Below are 281 nucleotides of genomic sequence, written 5' to 3'. Positions count from 1 at the left end.
AAGACTATAGGGCCAAAGGAAATATCCTCCGATAACAAAGAGGAAGAAGCATTCTAAGAAATTTCTTTGTGTTCTGTGAAATCATCTCACAGACCTACAGGTTTCCCTTCAAGAATCGTTTCGCTAGGACAGTTCTTGTGGAAATTGCAGAGTGATATTTGAAAGCCCATAGAAGGCAACGGCGAAAAAGGAAATATCCTCCGTTGAAATCTGGAAAGAAGCTTTCTGAGAAACTGCTTATTGTTCTGTGAATTCATCTCAGAGAGTTACACTTTCCCCTC

The sequence above is a fragment of the Mandrillus leucophaeus genome, unplaced genomic scaffold (assembly GCF_000951045.1).
Source record: "Mandrillus leucophaeus isolate KB7577 unplaced genomic scaffold, Mleu.le_1.0 Scaffold63, whole genome shotgun sequence".
Classification (NCBI taxonomy): Eukaryota; Metazoa; Chordata; class Mammalia; order Primates; family Cercopithecidae; genus Mandrillus; species Mandrillus leucophaeus.
This window is presented reverse-complemented; position numbering follows the sequence as displayed.